The sequence below is a fragment of the Solea senegalensis genome, linkage group LG1, assembly GCF_019176455.1.
Source record: "Solea senegalensis isolate Sse05_10M linkage group LG1, IFAPA_SoseM_1, whole genome shotgun sequence".
Lineage (NCBI taxonomy): Eukaryota > Metazoa > Chordata > Actinopteri > Pleuronectiformes > Soleidae > Solea > Solea senegalensis.
In genome coordinates this window covers 38,825,117-38,843,485 of record NC_058021.1, presented here as the reverse complement: position 1 = coordinate 38,843,485, position 18,369 = coordinate 38,825,117, and the positions used below count along the sequence as shown (strand labels likewise).

General features: G+C 39.3%; 1 long non-coding RNA gene across 1 annotated transcript in view; it reads left to right on the top strand.

The window, feature by feature from the left end:
* Nucleotides 1–1,745: 1,745 nt before the first annotated feature.
* LOC122779331 overlaps nucleotides 1,746–18,369 on the top strand; it is a 58,386-nt gene continuing 41,762 nt past the window's right edge. Inside the window, exons 1-2 of the long non-coding RNA XR_006361560.1 lie at nucleotides 1,746–1,864; nucleotides 2,262–2,392. This is a non-coding gene — a long non-coding RNA (uncharacterized LOC122779331). The remainder of the gene's footprint in view (nucleotides 1,865–2,261; nucleotides 2,393–18,369) is intronic.

Sequence of the window (18,369 nt, the reverse complement as noted above, 5' to 3'; positions counted from 1 at the left end):
TCAACATATTCACATATTCTTCACTGTTCACAATGTTTACCAAACAACTAGGGAACAGAAATCGATTAATGCTGCAAAAGAGAATGCAAGCAGCAATGTAAGCCTTGGCCAAAGTTGAATGATAATGAATGTGATGAGTACACTTCCAGGAAAGCCTTGGGCCACCTTCCCTTGCTGTTCGATCAGACGCAATACACAAATAGCGGAATAAGCTTTGATTACTCAGAATTTGGAACGCCTTCTATAGTTTATCCCTGGTACTGGAATCAACAGTGAAGTGTGTTGCCCTAAAAGCTCTCTGAGTGAAAGGGGGCAGCTTTGATGGTAGCTTTCAGTAGAAGGATGTGAGATCTTGGTAGGATCACTTCACACTTTAATGATGTGGACTGGAAGTGCTGATATATTTATCACACGGATCTGGGAGCAAACAACGCAGCCTCAGTATCAAGTGAATGATGAATTGTCCACTTCAGTTATTGATGCACAGAAACTGTTCCACCACACGATCTGTGTTTTTTTCTGAAGCACAGTTTATTTCAAGGAAGCGCTTATTGTGATAGCCCCAACAGGACAATGTGGCACTTTGTATTATATATCCTTTAAGTGTATTTTTTTTTAATGCTCTTCAATGCTGTTTTAACACAGAATTCCTGAGATTAAGACTTCATCATTGCAACACTATGAATGAAAACTTTTTTATCCATCCATCCTTTTTTATCCTTTTAGGATCATGATGGCAGCTGAAACTACAAATATTAATTAGATAAAGTCATTAGCAATAGCAATGCGGTGTAAAAAGCGATGCAGCTGTCAGCTTTACCGGCAGGTTATTCTATTGACTGTAACTTAATAATGTGATAACAGGCTTTAATTAAATTTGTGTGTCTGCTCAGTGTGCTGTCAGTGCTTCTGTCAAAGATAGTTCGTCAGAGATGAACGACCACTCTGTAAGGACAATGTACAAACGCAACTGAATTTTTCTGTAATTACAATAAATCCAGCCAAACAAACATCTCAGTGCTTTGCTACATGTCACTGTTGAGGATGGTATTTTCCAAACTAAAGCTTATATCTCACCGTAGCAGTAAATATTCTGTAAATGTCTGAAAGAGCGGCATCACAGGTCGTTTCTCCGTGCTGTTGCACTGCTCTCAGTAGACCACGGAATAACATGCTACTCATTCTATGTGCACTATAACACTGTAAATTTTACAGAAGGGCAATCCTGGTTTACAAAAGCTCATGTTGCCTATATTCTGGTTACATAATGTATACTGTATAGTATATTGTATTTTTATAATCTTAATAGTTTATATCTTTTTATAGTCTACATTCATAGATGTGAAAATGTATTTTGTTATGCAAATGTAAATCTCCCCATTGTGGCACTAATAAAGCAGTGTCTAATCTCATCTTATCTTATATTAATGTTACCAATTTTATCATTTGCAACCGTCATTTGGAACACAAAGTCCATTAAATACAGTCGGTGGCACCACATTAACTAGACCACAGCTGTGTCATTAATGTGTCTGGAATCAAAATAAGAATGGGTTTGGACACATTATCATCAGATGTTCAGTATTGAAAGATCTGGATGACGTGCTTATCAGGTAACCTGCTATCATGCTGCAGGTCTATGGAGCTTCATTCTATAACATCCTGAGTAGCCGTGCGTTCTGTTTCCTGTTTTATCTTGAAATAATTACCATTGCCTCTTGTTTCAGTGTCTGCTTCCTGTAAAGTTTCCCTCCCCTGGGATTACCTGCCCCGCCCTGATGTGTTTCACCTGTTCATCTTTATCCCTCCACCTGTGGATTTAGCCTGCATGTGTCTCTTGCCGGTTTGTCTTGTCTGCTGACCGGTAAGTGTCCTTACCCATATTTAAGATCCCTTACTAGTAGCTTTTTGACGTCTTTTGTGTTTTTGTGTCTCTTTTTGCTTTGTGCTTTTTGGAAACCTGTTTTGTTCAAGACCAGTGAAAGGTGTTTTTCTGGTCAACCTTAGGCTGTTGTGTTGTCGAGTCGTGCTTTTGAGTCCACATCCAGTGTTTGTTCAGCCTGATTCATTCATGTTAGTGATTTCTATGTGATCATTTAAAACAGTTCTCTCTTTTGCTATAATTATTTTAGTAGATTTCAGAAAGCATAAAAACAAACACACAGTGAACCAAAACTTTTCACATGTTTCATTGTGATTGTGGCACTTTTACAGTAAACAGTACACTGCACTTTAACTATACGCATGTGTCTTTCTTTCAGGGTATTTATTGAAGAAAGGGAAACAACATCCAGACTGAGTCCTCTCCAAGCCAAGCTGCACGACTCTTTTCATCACAGGATGTGTGCTAATGGAGACGAGTCCCACGTGTGGAGGTTTCCACCTTGACGCGGTACAGTGACTTTTCATTCTTTACGCACACCTTCCATCGTACATAGTGGTTGCATTAAATAATAATTTTACTCTGAGGAGTTTTATCAGCACTTGCTGCTGACCCACACTGCCATTATGGTGCTGATTATAATCAATCTCAAATCAATTAGGCAGTAATTGCTGAGTCAATGGGGGAGGCTGGTTAAATATTGATAAGTGTCTAAAAGGCCCATCAGGCGCTATTGACAACTCGGGGAGACAGACAGCACCGGTTGAGCTGATGTGGGAGGGAGGACTGATGGAGGGAGAGCTTCGAGGCACGGGTCATATTCTTGACTACTGCTGGCCACTCTGGTAATCAATGTAAACTTTCTCTCTCTTCGTGGCTGTAAGCTCTGTTCGTAACCTTGATATTAATGTTGGAATTGCCTGCTCTACATCTGTGAACTTATCAAACAAGAGCAGAAACCAATCCCTGCTGCTCACAACTCAACTTAAAAACATGTTTTCATGTATGAACCCATTTCGTGGTTTGGTGACTTCTGTGGTATATCTCTGGATAAAACCGAAATCAAAGAGGTAGTTATTTCACATGCAGCTTTAGTTACACAGTATAGGAGTAAAGCAATAACTGTAAAGCAATAATGGATGTTTTCTTATTTTTACTATGTATTACTAAGTATTGGCCAGTGTTGACTTAATTCTTTTTGCAAATTATTTTGTTGGAAGAGCTTCTCCCCACAGAAATTGTCATTTATAACCTCAGATACAACTGAACTGGACTGCCATAATCACTGTTCCTTATTAATTAGGAACTGGAAAAGTAAAACTGTTTTGTCTGGTTTTTGAAGTATTCATCGGAATGAAATGGGCAGCCCAAGACCAAGCGGAAAGGTTACAAGCAAACATTGCTTGAATCCTTTCCTCCAACCAGAAGGTTGCCAGCTGAAGCATTGTCTGTTTACTCTGATCTATTTTTCTCCAAGGACATGCAGGTTAAATAACGCGTCTAATTTGCTGATGGGTGTAATGTGTGAATGAACGTTTGTTTGTTTCCGAAATACAGTAGACTGGTGATTGGACTTTGCTTTTTGCCCAGTGTCACTTGGAATTTTCTCCAGATCGTGCATGACTTCCAAAGAGTAAGCAGTTTAAAAAAAAATATCAACCTTAAAATATTGATATTATTGAAATAATCTTCAAAGCGGAGTAATTTTTCTTGTCTGTCACACCACAGCTCACCTGAGTGGTAATATTTCTCTCACTATAAAAAGATCAGTGTTTTTAATACAGAACTTAAGTAGCTAAGATCAGCTGTAAATGCGAGTGCCTGATTCAGATCTTTGTCAAAACATACTAGTTTAAACATGCAGGTTGTAGCCTGCAGCAAGCGGGATGCTGGAAATTATACAGAACAGATGGGAAGAGGGGAAGGAGAATGGCAGACTGATACTGTCTACATCTGGTGAATCAGATGTTAAATCCATATTTATTATGGATATTGGGATCAATACTAGTATGGTCACATTCAGTTCAGAGTACGGTATCGGTGTTGTCATTGTAAGTTCCGTTATTAGCGCCATAGTCTGTACCATTTGACTTATATTGGGTCTGAAGTTTAAAGAAGGGAGATGAGCAAGGACTTTGGCCTAATTATCATTCTGGCTAAACATGCTGTGTCGGTTAAATGGTCTTTGCAAGAGGCGCAACCTCTGGCTGCTTATTGCAGCTACTTGCCGACACTCCCAATCAGCTTGATTGATTGGATCCTAAGCCACTCCCAAACTCTGATTGGCAGCTTGATGATAAGGGGGGAGGAGGGAGGGGGTAGCTGATGGAGACATGGAATTTTATCGTCCCTATCGTCCCTAGCTAATCCAAAGTAAGTTTTTGTGTGTGTGTGAGTCACAGTTGTTGGTCTGCCATAAAGGCAGCATCAGAAAAATATTCATCCATTATAATCTGTCCAGATGCTTTTCTCCAGCTTCCCAAAACTGTCACATCTATCAAGATTAGGTGACTGGTGGAGCCCCCGTTCTCCCTTAAAATGAATCAATCTCTCTGAATGGCTGCAACGACTGATGCCGACTGTCCAAGTGAATCGTGCTTTAACCAACTTTGACAAACATCCCAGGCTCATACCAAAGCACTGATTGGACGGCTAAGCGATTCGTCTTCTGAAGAAACTACTGACAGCCATGTAAGCATCCATCTACATTTGTTTGTCATAGACAGTTAACAGCATTAGCCTTTTGAGAAGGGCTGTTAGCCCATGGTTCCCTATAAATCTTTGCCATTTACAGTCCTAAATCCAAAAGGGAGAACAGGGTGGTTTAAAGCTTTGGTACCTACTTTGATGCTGACCCTTTTGTTTTCTTCACTTTCTGAAGTTGTTGAAATGATTCCTGTTTAGGATATATAGTGTGACCACTAAGGAATATGGGGAAAATATGCAACATACACACACATGCACAATGACTGATAGCCATTTGCTATGTGTTTGAAATGGTAGCAGTATTTGTTTGTGATTCAATTCTTTGAATTACAGGCATTACTTGCCAGCTCTTGTCTTTCATTATTTTTAGATGTTTTGTTTTGACATATTATCCCTCCAATGATAATTAGGATCTTAATCATTTTTTTTGTCTCTGGAACAGTGTACCAATGGACTAAATATTTTGTAATCGGAGAATTAAGGAGCGTTTAATCTTGAAGGGCTTGTCATGTGGAGTCTCTTTGATGTGAGCCAATTCAAAATGAATGTAACCTGAGGGCACTTAAGATGGAGATTGGGGTTGTGATAAGATGTGCCTCTGGAATATTAGTGCGAAAATGGCACACCGAGTGAAGACTAATCACGTAAAAGATGGCAAATAATGGCAGCAGATTGAATGCCACCTTAAAATGTGTGTGGAAGATGTTCTTGTCATATGAATCTGAGGTGTCTGAAAATTATTTATTAAATATACCAAGTTATTAAAAAAAAATTTAAACAACTAATAATTGGATCAAATGTCATTTGACCAGCTGTAGTGAAACTCAATGTCTTGTAAGTTTTCTAGCCATAGACATTTTATATTGCTTCATCCCTTCAAAATACTTGCACTTGACTTTACCTTTTATGAAAGCCAAATGACATCTTGTTAAAAGTGATTCATAAATTGCTCAACTCTCTCACAAGGCAATGAGGCAGGAGAGGGCTTTGCACAAATATGCTAAGTGGATACGTTCTGTAGGTGTTTTTGTACCAGTGTCTACAAACAGAGGCTAGAGATGTGCGTGATTAGTAGGGGTGTCATCATTCTCCAAATCATGATTAGATTTGATTTTAAAGTCAAGCTTGTTTCTCTCGTTTAGCGCAGATTGATCTGCCAATGTTAGTCCCACCCTGTAAATCAGTGTGCTTTTAGACTAGTCAACTGGATTACATTTAAATTGTTGTTTTAACCAATACTGAAAGTGGTCGCTAAGACTTAAATGTAAAATTACAAACAAGCATTGTTTTTTTTTGTGATGGAGGGAGAGGTGACATGTGATGGAACTGAGAGCAGATTTACTTCTACCACATCTTCCATTTGGTACAATTCTTATTAATCCACTGACTCTCCATGGGGCTGCTGTTGGTGCCACAGCCACTCACAAACTTACCTGGCCAAGGACACCAGCTAAGAGGAATTTAATCAATGTGATGGATAACATTTTTCTTTACAGCTCTTGTGGCAATTCCCATGTTAGCGATTTGAGGTGACAGTATTTTTCCTTCAAAATGTTTCTACCTATTTTCTACTGGCAAGGTACAAGGTAAAGGATGACCTGAACATGTTTTTTTCTTTTTTTTTACTGAAGCTTTCAAACCACGCGACTGTGGATCATCTGGCTAGCACCTACATTTAAAATGACATGTCATTTTACCTTTTCAAATCAGTGGTGATTTCCATGTGTGATGCAACCAAAGTGTACAAGCAGCCTACGGATGATCAGACATTAAATTTGTTCAAGGCGTCTCTGTGGACTTCAAGACAGGGACAGAGTGGGTGTTACTCTTATGGCCTGTCTTGTGTTATTTTAATGGTTGAGTCTTGTAGTGAGCGATACTCCGAGGCATGTCGGAGTATCGCTCGGAGTATGAAATGGGTGTGTTTTTGTCTTGAGGGCTTGTTTGTGGCTCAACTGGGAGTCATTATTTCATTATCATTATTTTTAAGAATTTAAAAGTTGCAGAAACAGAAAATCGATCTCGTTTATTTGTGTGCATAGAAGCTGCTGTTTTGATAAATTTAATTTCACATACTACCCACTCAGCGGAAGACTATTGATTTATAGCTTCACTTTAGTGTCCTAAAACTATGTGACTGCATTTCTGAATAGTATTATAATAATATAGCCTTTTTAGGAGTCACTAATTCGTCCTATATTCTTGTGCACTATAGAAGTGGGAGAACTGCTGTGCATTCACTGAAATGCACTTTATTTCTTTGCTTTTCTTGGCAACAAGGCAAACATTGTGATTTTCTTTTTAAAGTTTTGTTTCTGCTCAGTTAAATCTGAAGCATAATAAAGCCACATTTGGCTTCCATGCAGCTTTAAGCACAATAAATCCTGTTATGTAGAATGATAAATGTCTCTTGAAAGGAAATCTGCGACTGGCAAGTGATGCAGCCTTTTGGAGGCTTTAATATTATATTCATGAAATTGCAGTTTATATTTTATCATTGCCTTATTTCACACATAGAAAACACAGTGAAAGATGAGGTGACTGCAGGAGACATTTGCAGGTTTCCTTATGCTGTAATAAAAGCTAGTGTTCAGCTAATTCATCAATACAGATAGGGGTAATATTCATATTCATGGGGGTAGGGGCAGACAGGGGAAGCTGTTTGAATCAAATGACCCTTCCAGATGTGCCACGTAGACATGGTTATGATGATATTTAAGTTTGCTGTAAAGAAATCTGTACGGAGAGCTGCATTATTGCAGCACTGTATAATGATGAAGGCTTGACAATAGGCTGTTTTTGCTGCCTTTGCCCTCACACGCTGCCACATGCCAGTCACACATGTGAGACTGAAGTGGGATGTGTTCCCATGTGGTATCATGCAGCTGTTCCCTCTAACCTTCCACCTGATGTGTAAAAAGATGATCTTTTCTCAAAGTCATTCTACTGTATGTGACCATATTTAGCTTGCTGGAATCAGTGGTGCGGTAAAAACCAGAAATCCAGGATGAATAACCATTAATCCTCAGATTAGCAGCTCACCGTACAAAAGTCAAACAGTAAGTTCTCCTGACAATCACATGAAACCAGGAAGACGGAGCGGCAGAGAACAGACATACTGAAACAAAACAGGCCTCCCATGAATATTTATGCTTACAATTGTTTTGAGTCTGCTCTCATTCAGTGGAGCAAAAGTGTGATTGACAGCCAGATTGTAATGGCACAGCAATCAATCAACCACTTGAATGAGCATTATTCCCAAAACCATATGTTGCCGACATGTAGGACACGGCAGTTCCTCTTGGACTCGGTACCATCCTGTATTTTTTACACTTTCATTTGAATGACTAACAAGAGCAACCAAGCGAGTGTTTGTGGAAAGGTCTGAATATTCATTAAAAATGTTAATGCATCATTTTATGTAAATTAGGCACTGAGCCAACATGCAGCACATTCATAAACACCTGTTTGCTTTTGATGTTTTTGCCACAAACTCGCAGTCATTTCAGTCTGCAAAGTCCAACGCTCCACTTAGTAAGTGAGGGGCATGCAGGGGGTGTGATTCTGTCTCTGTGTGTCCCTGATTTAATGAATCTATAGTCGGCACACTTCAAACATGATCAAATCAGCTGAACCTTGAAACCTGAGTGTTTCTTGGAGGAAAGGAATTTGTCCATTTCTTCACCAAAGAAGTGAAAGTCTGCTCCATGAAATATTCAGAAAGCTGTTTTTCCTTGGGATAGATATTAATCATCTATATATAGCCCTCTTTTTATCACTCTTCCCGGATCATGGATGATTTCTGATTCCGGCAATGCATTTTATTAGATGGTGAGAAGAATTGTGGAGAATAAAATATTCATCTGCGCACTTAGTCACCGAGTGTGTGTGTGTGTGTGTGGGGGGGGGTATGTCATATAATTACCCATAAATAACCAGTGAACTGTAGCTAAACATAGTTCAGACAGAGGCAAAGGCAGCTAAATTGTGATTTCGAGTCACTTTTAAATGTGGATGGATATAGAAAGGGAGCAGTGCCTGGAGTGATGAAGTGTGCAAGAGGCTGAAGCAGTAAAGATGGAAATATTAGACAATCTTGTTAATACCTGAGGGCCAGACAAAAATGAATTACATACTAACAGTAGCTAAGTGCTAAGGTCATCAACACCTCCAGATGTGTTTGTGTGTGTGTGTGTGTGTGTGTGTGTAGGAGCCAGAGAGAGGGAGAGGGAGATGGAAAGACAGGAGTGGGTCTCATGCCACTGAACTGAAATTCACACCATTTTCTGTGAAGTAATCCCAGAAGGTACTTGCACAAATGACATTCAATTTTCAAATACAGCCACACACTTTTTCAAAGGTTTTGACAGTTCTACCGTACAAGTACTCAAATTAATGCATTTTCCGTTCAGTGTTAATACCCAGAGTCGTACACAATAGCTGCACAGTGTACTGTGTTTTATAGAGGTCGGAGGTTATTGGGAGTATTCCTTTTTATCTCGTCCCTAGTGCTGTATCTTGCAAAGGATTGGGATGGGGCCAAACAAGGCACCTTCAAAGAGCTTGGAGGGCTTTGATGAATCCACCTTTTCTGCCTCGTAGATCAACAGAGCCGTGGTCTTTACTTGCTCCAAGGAAGACAAAGTCATTCCTTGAGCTGATAATCTGCTCTTGGAGAATGTGAAATAAGTAAAGAATATGGACAAGAGAAATTAAATGTGGTATTTCCCTTGCATTATGATGTATGACTTTTGATCATTCGGTGCATGTCAAGGTCTGTCGGTCTGTTGACATTTGCTTTACATTTTTGCTATTACCAGACAAAACTGCATCTTATTAGTTTTTCTTATTCATTATTTAGTACACAACGTATAACTGGTCAGCTTGTCTGTCACCTTATTATTAAACCAGTAGGGTGTGAATTGCATTCTATTTATGGATTCCATGAACCTCATCACTTCAAACGTGAACATTACCCAACGCTGGTTAAAATAATTTTCCAAGATACTTTCAGTGGAAACAGGATGGCCTTGAGGAATGACTCGAGATGAGAGAAACTACAGGGAGCTTGCTGCACAGCCAGGGAGCAGGGAAGACCAAAGCGAACCTCTGTGCTGCCGGTTTGGCAGCGGAGTCCCAGGAGACGCGTTTAATGCGAAATCATTAACGTGTATTTAAACAGACCCTATCTAACAGCAGCATACATGTGCAGTAATCAGATTGTTCCATGTTAAATAAATTTAGTAAAAATCAAGATCGATCTATCTTACCTTCCAGCAGCCATATGTCAGCAGCCTTAATGTTTGAGCTCACAGGGCAGCAACATTTGATTGATTGATTGATCAATTATTCAGTCATTATTCACTGATAATCAAAATATCAATTGTTTAATAACTGATTAAATGTCTGTATGTCTGAGTGAAATGTTCTCCAATTTTTCAGGTTCTTAAGTGAATGCTGAACACTTGATTTGTGGATGAACAAGACATTTCAGAACATCATTATTTCGTGTCTGAGACACATCAACATTTTCTTGCATTTTTTGGGCCAACTAACAGATAAATTGATTAATGGGTTCCACAAATTTGACCTGTACATAAATCTGCACCATTCTGTTGCTCTTTAAATATATTAAAGTATGCAAAAAGTAATGCACATCAGTGTGTTACTGGAAACTGATCCAAGGCCTCGTTAAAAGTAAAGTAAAGATGCAAGTCTGTGAGTTCAGTTGACCCAGTGATTGACAGGTAATATCTCTGAAGCGGCGAGCAGGAGCACACAAGCAACAAGTTAACATCAAAGTTTCAAAATCAAAACAAAATCCCTGACTTCAAACCTCTGATTATTAGTTCGTTTATTGCCCCCCCCGTTCTGTACATTTCCATGTCTCACTTTGTGAAAATGAGACGATATGGCTGCAGAGTGTCACGGTCATTTCGCTGTGCATGTTTACACTGAGTCCCTCAGAAAATCTAAGCTGCCTATCTCCACATTGAGATGTGAGTGCTGACATAGTGAGTGAAAAAGAAGTGTAGCTCAACTAAAGATTTCCCTGCAGACTTTCAGCACCAGGTAACACTGCTCCCCGCTTAATTGCACCTCACAGTTAAGAGTCATTTTCCCAGGTCCGGGATGGGGCTCTGGTCTTCAGACCGCCACACTCTCCAGACAAGGCTATATTAGACTTTAATTAATTCTGTGGCTAGCAATACTCAAAGGTAATGGCAATGCGGTATGCAATTCACAGCGCAGGTCTGCGGTGCTGTAATGAATAACATGGCCTGAGTTCAGAGTAAATGTCTTCCATGGGACACTGCATGAGCTTAATTTGAGGGAATTCTGGATGAACTTTGAACTCTGTACCCTGTTTGGCTTAAAGAATATAGCGTTTTCAAGTATTTAATACACGTTAAAGGGACTGGTACTGTTTGCCATGACTTGTAAGTCATGAGTTTTCAGTGCTTTCTTTTGTAATTTAGTTGTCTAAACTTAAAAAAGAAATACTAGCTGTGGTGTTTCCTGTCTGTGCTTTTTAAAAAACATTTAAACGATTGTCTTGATTTGCAAATCCATCACAAAGGATCATCTCATTGCCACTGATGAAAACACCAACACTGCACTCTGGTTGAGATTACATTCTTTTGGATATAAACACTTTCTTCCCACAAGATATGATGAGTTACTACTTCAGAGGGAACTCTAAAGTCTCTCTTTTACAGCAAAGTAAAAGCTTGGCACATCACCATGGCATGTTTTGCCTCTCTGGTCACAGATCAACAAGGAGGGTAAACATGAGTGTGTTCTGTGCAGTTCACTAGCTTTTAGATAAAATGAGTAAATACATAGATTTTTTTTCCCAACAATATAGTTTATCCTGTTTAGTTTACAGGTTGCCATAGCATGCATTTGACAGGAGACTATTTTTGCTAAGACTGGATCAAAGCCGCTGACTTGTAACACATGTGATGTGTTTTTGAAAGACTATCTACCTTTCAAATATTATAATTCTATAGCTTTATATATAGCCAGGATAAGTAACATAGCCCGGCTTAATCCCTTATCCTAGTTCAGTGCAACAGGCCCCTGGTGCAGTGCAGTGGTTTCTAACCAGTGCAGTTGTCAATAATGAGGTTAAAGGACTAAATAATTGATATGTACTTCTGTCTCTTCCTCCCCTCCATTAGTTATACTGCTGATTCAACTCATAATCTAAACTCTCTATTATTTGTATCGTAGCTGCACATCATGTGAGACTGTGCACTCCTGTCCCATCACCGTCAGCGTCTGACACCTATTCTTGAATTGAGACCTGACTTTTGCACATTTCTTTAAAGTTCCCGAAGCTGAACACTGCTTTTTCCAGCTCTGATTTGTTTTGATTCTGCGTTTATTCTCATCACGTACCTGTACCTTGTGCATGAGCAGATCCATCTCCTCAGCAGAGAATCGTTCACTTCTCCAGTTTCCTGCAGTCACCATTTAAATAGCAATGCTCCTGACACAAGCACACCTGGCTTTTAAAGGGAATGACAAGCCGAACTCTGATTAGTTTACTTGAGGTTACGCCCCAAAACACACCTACGAATAATTCAGACAAGACATTCAGAATGGACTTTTGACTATGAGCTATATATATCTGTTTGCACTTCACTACAATTGTGGCACTGGTGCTCACTGCTGGAAATCTTTTCCAGTACAACCACAAAACTTAGGAGCATATCATAAATCGTCATTCAATCTGAACAATATTATTTTAAAATGCTTTGGTGTCTTGTTCATAGATGCATGGGCATTTAGACAAGAGGAGCTGCGGATCAAACGTCAACCCTTCCTGCTGTAAGATGATCACACTGATCCACAGCTGTCCCAAAGTGCTGTTTAGTATCATTATGTTAATTCAATATCATACTGTGAAATTCTTATTCCGTGATATTCATAGTAAAATATTTTAGCTTGAGCGACTGTTTTAACTCCAACAGCAACTGCAGTAGCGTCAGTTGTTACAATGTAAATCTTCCATTTCCACTGAGACATTTGACTCATCATGGCAGGAAAATCACATTTTATTCATAACACTTACAAAGGCTCCACTCTTCAGTGTTCCTGTAAGCTGTTAGCATTTTAACTGTGAGCCGATGTGTACAGCTAAATTGAATTCGGCCATTATTTATGTTTTAGATCTTTCCAAAAGGCCTGTAGCACTAGTGCTAATGGGAAATTAGCAGCACAGTAGTGTAATGATCTTTCAAGATGCTTGGCCTCGTCAACAGCCCCATCACTATTAACTGCAGCTGTAGAAGGATAAGCAGTGATGCTACTTGTCCAACATCAACATCTTTAAGTTGAAGTTCTCATAATGGAAGAATCTAAGCAATGTTTTGCTTCATATCCAGGTTTAGTTGTATATCAGAGATGTGGAATCAACATCCTGCAGCACAGCTTCTTCCACCTCCCAGAGAGACCTGCTTGTTTGTTTTCAGGAGTGAGACTTTTCTACTAGTGAGACGCAAAATCTGGGGAAGTTCTATGGGTTCGGCATCCACGTTTTATTGTTATTCGTGTTAGAAAATGGTGAGTAAAATTTCAGTAAATTCCTGGTGATTGAGAACACAGTTTAAATCTGATCAGATCTTCTGTTATGAAATTTTCAGTCAGCAGGAAGCCACCTCTGTACAAGCTGAAGGTCGTGGGGGAAAATCTGAGATCAGCAGTGCCGGCAAGCTTAGGGCACAACACTGTGTAATCAGAAGGGATTAAATTGAAAACACATTTTGATTCACCTTCATTGTGGTAATATCTGCTCCTCCTCCTCACACCCCCACTTTTCTCAGAAATGAAACCCCTCCCCATTAAAAACACCAGTACCACACAGAAACTGCACCATCACATACAATTATTCACATTGCACACAAACGCAGCCACACATGCATGCATGGCGCAATCCTGCCGAGGTTCATCTCTCTTGTTACAAAGATAGTGTTATTGATGTGATGGGTCACATTGCAATTTAGAGGCAATTAAAATGTAATGAATGTGCTCAAATGAAACGTGTGTCTGGAGGGCATTTGCAGTGTATGGTCGAGATGATATATTTGTGTGTGCGTGTGTGTGTGTGTGTGTGTGTGTGTGTGTGTGTGTGTGTGATGGACATGGCGGTTTATGTGTAGCCTTAAGCCATAATAAAAATGAACAAATGTGTGTTTGTACATCGTGGCCATCATAATATTTTATTAGCTATGACGGTAAAGTAAATCTATTTAGTTTACCTTCAGTGTAGTTGGAACAACACAGTGTAGTACAGACTTATGACTCTACATTATTAAAGAAACACTCATTATTTTCAGATTTTACCCCCCCTTCATCCAATCAGACATAGGTAGAGCTGGTGTGAAATTGAATGCTGTGGTGGGCTGTCAGTTACTGACCCTCGTTCTATTCCCTTATCTTGACTTGCACAGAGGACGAAACACACTGTGACGAATACATTTCTGACAAATTCTCTCTCAGAGTGGAACCACATGACAGTCGCTACTATCAATTAGGAACTTGCAGAAATTCACTTTGCTTCCAAGCAAGTGGAATCCTTTTGTGGCGAGTTCATTGTGGATGATCGTGGGTAAAGGTGGTGGTTCGGGATGTTTCTGTCATAATAACTGGTATAATGTAACTTCTCCTGCTTCTGCTGGGTTGTATAGTAGTGAATGGAATGATCACGCCAATCACAAGAGTCGTATTATGATGGTAATATTAATGCTTAATGGAATGGATAAGTGTGCTGAAAACTGTGTGGACATCCAGTATTGTTGTTATCATTATAATTCAGGTGTAACAACCAAGAAAGAGGAGGGAAGGTCTTTTTTTTGTCATGCACAGATGTGTTTCCCTGAAGGGACTATGTCTGTTGTTATAAAGGAGGAACTTAGAGCTGTATCACTCATTTTCATGTTCATTAGATCTCCCTAACCTTTCAAACCTAACCAGGTTTTACTTCCTAACTGCTCTCCTAGGTGTTTTTAATTAGTGAGGAATCCTTGTTATATGAGCCAGATGGCACAATCCTCTGTCTTTTGTTAAAGTCACACTAATTAGGATTCTTCGAAAAAGATGCGTCCAACCAGAATCCTTAACAAGGGAGCCTGCTTAGCCAAGTAATGAGAAGCCTGATGTCTCCGCGACAGTGCTCACCTTGAAACTTGAAAATAGAAACCAGTCAGTTTTTCAGCAAATACCTTTTGTCTACACTTTCTGTTTGTGTTGGAGGTAAATGTGAAAATGTGGTTGAAGGAGATCTTTAAGCTCTTGAAAGCTGCTTTTATAGTATAGTATATAAAAAATGGAGCTGGTGAACAACGGATTGATCCGTGTTACCCAGATACATCTACTAAGTTAAAGCGGTGCACAAGAGAGTGCCTTCTGGCTTTTGAGGGAATAGCTCAGGAGAAACTCCCCAGCACCCCACATGTCCGCTCTCTCTCGGCCTTCGAGCACTTTGAAGGCAAGACTTTGAGGAGCATTTGTAAACACTCTCATCTGAGGCCAGGCACCTTCATCTAAACAAGCACAGATGGTGGATTCAAGAAAATGTGGCTCAGAATGAATCTAAATACATTTTGGCTCCTTTCTCTAAATATGGTTTGACAGACAGGGTTCCCACAGGTCCTTGAAATCCTTAAAAGTGTTTAAATTTGGAAAAAAATGTCAAGGCCCTTGAAAGTTTTTGAAAGTGTAAATAGTTGGTCAAACAGTAAGTGGTGTCCACTTACTGTTTCATGCAGACCGTAGACCAGGCCTACGCAGAACAAACGTCAATTCCCAATTACTAGCCGTGTTGTGGAAACTGTCCACTGTCTCTCTCTGCAGTTGACGTGAGATTCCATGCAGGACAATGACCGAATAACATTAAGCAAAAGAGAATATATATATATATATATATATATATACACACACATGTATATATGTGTGTGTGTATATATGTGTATATGTATATATATACATACATACATAATTGCAAATGTTCCATGTAGGCCCTATAGTAAGACACCCTCGCTGTATCAATCAGTCTTTGTAATTGCCGCCTGTGTACATTTTCGTCCTGCAGTTTCTGCATTGATGCTGTTAACACCTACTGTGCGGTCTGCCAATGTTTGCAAAGGAGGTCGCATTCACACTGAGAAGGGGAGGACTGGATCATGTAACAGGGAACATGCTAGAATCCAAGTGTTCTAACAACCCTTTGCCTGTCATTAAGCTATGCAAGTTGTTCTTTGCAGGTATCCTGTGGAGGCTTTACGCAAACATAGTTATGCTTGTGTGTTGCACTTCTCACCAAATCTTTGAAATGCATTGTCTCTAAGGCCTGACAAATGAAACTGCATTTCATGACATCATCGTTTGTCAGTGATTCACCATCGTAAACAGTCAATTAGTGATTTTTTTTTTGCAATTGTGTATCTGCTGACACTAAGTCCTGATCCAGTACTTGTATTTGCCTTGTATCTGTCTGTACTGCTGTTGCTGTGAGGCTGCAGGTTGGTGGGGAAAAGAGGCAGAGAGAGGGCAGATCTCTGTTGCTAAACCAGTGCTGTGTTTGTGTGCAGCAGTGGATCTTTCCTGGCATATACACTGACCATTTCAGTATCACCTGTCCTCATAGAGACCAAAACCTGGTCCTAATGAAGCAGAATATTATTTATGAAGAACTGGTTGAGTTGAAGGCTAAGATTTGATTTATGGTTAGGTTAGGGTTAGACATGAACTAGTTATGGTTAAGGTTAAGGTTAGTGCTTTGAGGCTGTCCCAATGAATGGAAGTAAATGTAGTGTCCTAAGAACTGCACAAACTTTTGAGATTTGGAAATCCCTTATTAAAAAGCCTGTATGTACTACAGGATTTGCATGGTACATGCTGTGTCACAAGGACATGTTAGAAGAACAACATACAGTTTTCAAGGTCATGGTTTGGCGCCTTCTATTGTTTAGCGTGTTATATTTCTTCTCCCAACTGCTAAATTGTGAAGTAAGGAAATGAGAAACCACCATATTCTCAAACACAAAAGTTGGAAATTCAGCCATTTCGATACTTATTGGTCGCTTACCTTGGGAAAGGACAATATGTATAAATCACTAGACTTTCCTAGTGTGAAATCAATAATGGTTCAATACCTCCTCATCTCCCCTGTGTACTGATGGCTAAAGCTGGCTTTACAAAAACAAACAAGACTGTGCTGAGAAAGACAACTCTATAGTCTGAGCTTCCTTCTTCTATAAAGCGCTATCACTCAAACAACAAAGCGATAACGGTATAAAGCCGATTCATTTTCTATCAGGACAGGTTAGAGAGCTCTGTGTTCGACATTACTACTTTATTCAGCTTTTAAAATAGCTAATATGGTCATTGTAATTAGATAGAATAATGCATCACTTAATTTAGTTTCCGTTTTTGAGATAGAATTAATAATAGGAGGCTGAATGGAATTTTCTTCCTGAATTATTTTCATAAATCTCTATAATGAAGTTCACTCCCCTGTTGGCTCTAAATGTCACACCTTGAACTCAGGAACATGGTGCCTTTCTCTCAAACCAATTAATCTTTAGGATGAACTCCTTCCCTTTTCCAATAACAAGCTCTCTATTATCGTCAGTTGTCTGTCTGACAGAGTTTCTCTTCCTTGTCTATAATATCATCATAATCTTACAAGATGATGTACAGTACCTCTGCCTGTATTTAATTGTCTTCTATTCAGTGAGGAGTCTATAGCCTCCTCCATAGAATAAAATGAGCAAAGACTATGGGAAAGCAATTTTGTACTATACACACTCATAAAAACACAATAAAAATAGAAGGTGATAAATTTCATTGATTTACCAATTCCCCTGAAATCCAGCCATTCAGTAACATCTTTCTCAAAGAAATTCTCCAAAACATCCAATACAATCAGCTTTATTCTAGAACTGGCTTTTATAGATTAATTCCCACCATCAGTGCTACAACTTAGGGGCTGTCCACACTTTTGTTGTGTTGTTGTGCTGTGTTTTACTTTTTATCCACACGGAAACAGTGGGAGCACTGAAATGCTATCTTTTGAAAGCAGGTACCAGAGTGTCTCAAAATCTCAAAACGCCACCCTTGTGTTTTTGTGTCGACAACCAGACGCTACTTTGGGAAAATTATGTCAGAGTCCCACCTCTCTCTTGCTCTGGCATTCGCTGTCACTATCTTTGTTCTCGTCATCCTCCTCATGTGTCTGGAGATGCTTTTAAGCGTGTGTACAAAAACTCTGTTTTTGGTGTGGCAGCGTTACAGCACCACATACAGGCCTGGCATATGTACTACAGACTTTTTTGGTCGTTTCATTTGGATGAAGACATTTTCTGAAACGGTGTTTATGGAAAAGTTTTTCAAAATGACAAAGAAAAAGATTTACACATTTATTACTTTTTCAATATGCGTTTGTCTTTGAAAAGCAGACAAGTTGTTCTTTTGAAATTTGCAAAAATGACACACTTAATTAAAACTAAAACTCTCTTTCTAACTCTTTGTTTAAATCAGCAAAATTTGTCATTTGAAAATCAAATGAAAATTTCCTGTAGCACACTGGGTGCAGTGAAAATAAAGAACAGCATGTTTGAGACCACCGTCTCTAATGCAGCATGGCAGGAATGTTAATGACCGTAGACTTTTTGTTTCACTTGTATCAAACAAATCCTGTCCCATGATCCTTTTGTTTAGGGATGGAAGCAGCCTGAATACAGAAGAAAGGAGGAAGTTATAGGTCAAGTCAG